Source organism: Pundamilia nyererei, unplaced genomic scaffold, assembly GCF_000239375.1.
Source record: "Pundamilia nyererei isolate P.nyererei 1_Seehausen unplaced genomic scaffold, PunNye1.0 scaffold00016, whole genome shotgun sequence".
Lineage (NCBI taxonomy): Eukaryota > Metazoa > Chordata > Actinopteri > Cichliformes > Cichlidae > Pundamilia > Pundamilia nyererei.
Genome location: NW_005187417.1, coordinates 756,134 through 758,427, shown reverse-complemented (window position 1 = coordinate 758,427; position 2,294 = coordinate 756,134).

The window sequence follows — 2,294 nt, the reverse complement described above, 5'->3', positions numbered from 1 at the left end:
GTGTGTGTTGATGAGCAACAATCCAATCCTTCGCAACTGAATCTGAATCCTTTCTATTCACACTGGAGCCAGATTACTGGATTTAAACTGGATTAAACTTCCTGGTGGATCAAATCGTTTACACGCTGAACAGTAAACTGACAAAAAGCCAGAATATAAGCTTAGTTTATTTATCCCCCAAAAGTTGGGGGATTCCTTTTTATAAAACACATTAAAAACATACCATACGGCTTAAAATACAAACAAAAATTAAGACAATCTATATTTTCCCCCCAAGTCTGTAAACTTCTTTGTTACAGCAGTTCAAAAAATTAAACACAATAGTGTAAGAGTAAGACAGAACAAATGTCCCAGCGAGGTATAAAACCAACATGGACTGAATGGACTTCTTATGTAGTGCTTTTATACTTAAATGCTCAAATCTCACATTCACACATTCACACCAGCACTTTTGCTTAAGTGCTCTCTATCTAGCATTCACACTCCCATGGATGCTTTGGGTTCAATATCTCGCCAAAGGATACTTTGGCATGCAGACTGGAACAGCCAGGGATCAAACCACAAACCCTCTGATGACCTACTCTACCTCCTGAGCTACAAACACCCCTAAAATAAATACAATAAGGAAGGGGGGGACTTTAACAGAAACTTCACAAACTTGCAAAGTCATATATACTTCATTGGTATCACGATCACGGTTTTGTGTTTTGTGGATGATGTGGTGGTTTTTTTGGCTTCATTGAGTGGTATCCTCCAAGTCTGAGGTCATGGTTCTGAGCCAGCAAAGGGTGGTGTTCCCACTCTGAGTGGGGCAGAAGTTGCTGTCCCAAGTGGAGGAGCGTCTTTGTGTCTGTCCTTCTTCTTCTTGGGGTGTCTGCAGTGAAATGCGTTCTTTGCAGCTTTGTTGCAGTGAGTAGACAGCTGTTGATTTACTCGTCAGCATATATTCCTACCCTCATCTGTGACCACGAGCTGTGGATTGAAGTCGCAGAAGTCGCTTCTTCTAAAGGGTGCCTGGGTTTGGGACATAGAGGAGGTTGTTCACTAATCGGAAGGTTGCTTGGCTGTTCTAGTCTGCATGCCAACGTATCCAAGGTAGCTAACTCCAAATTGCTTTCATTCATCATAGTATGATGAATGTTAGCTAAAAAGAATCTGCACAAAGTAAATCAAGCCCTTATTATTTGGTTTACTGCTCTTTTTGAGCATTTTTTTTCTAATGAGCTAATTCAGTGGCTTGTGATACTAAAAATAACACATTTGAAACGTTTGAACGTCATTAGCAAAGTTGTTATGATGCCATAAATCTATCCTGTCAGTCCATGAAAGGGATTTCACAAAGACACTTTTGTGTTCCACATTTTGTTTTCTCTCACTTTTATTTGTTGATTACATTTTAATCACTACAAAATTACAAATTTCAGTCACCTCTCACATCATTAACACCACATGTTGAAAAACGATGTATCCAACGTGTTTAAATGTGACGCCAAATGGTCCTTTATGTCCATATGTTTGTGAGTTGGTGGGTGGAGAGCTTTGGCTTGAGCTGGGTGTGTTAGCACTTAGGAATGCGGTTTCAGTGAATATCATCAAGTGTATCATCTAACAAAGGGTTAGAGGTTACAGGGTTACTATCGAGAGTAGAGAATGAAAAGGCTTCAGGTGACACAGTGATGTTTTTCACCTGAAGCTCAGCCTGCAGGTCAAACAGGTGGCAGGTGAGTCAGACACAGGTGTCAGTATGACTCTGTCCTGCTTCATTCGCAGGTAAATCTTTTAAATTCGAGGGTATTGGATACTATTTAGTGTTTGCATTGTACAAATACTGTGTAATACATTCAGGACAAACTCCACAGGAAGAGACTATCATCCAAACAGTTGTAGTTTCTGAGGCATGACAGATATATGGAAACTGAGGCCGGTGCTGAGGAGGCTGCAGTATGTTAAGAGATTGCCATCTAGTGGATGGCAAGAGATTTACAACCAAAAGGCTGTAAAATACCAGCGTCATTTGACCTTTTTTTCCCTTATCAATCTTGATAGTATGGATTGGGCATCCATCCATCCATCCATTCGCTTCCGCTTATCCTTTTCAGGGTCGCAGGGGGTGCTAGAGCCTATCCCAGCTGTCATAAGGCGAGAGGCGGGGTACACCCTTGACAGGTCGCCAGTCTGTATGGATCGGGCAAAATAACTGCCCATGAACTGAGAAAAGTCAAGCATGCAGCTGCCAAGATGCCACTTGCCACCAGTTTGGCCATATTTCAGAGCTGCAACATCACTGGAGTGCC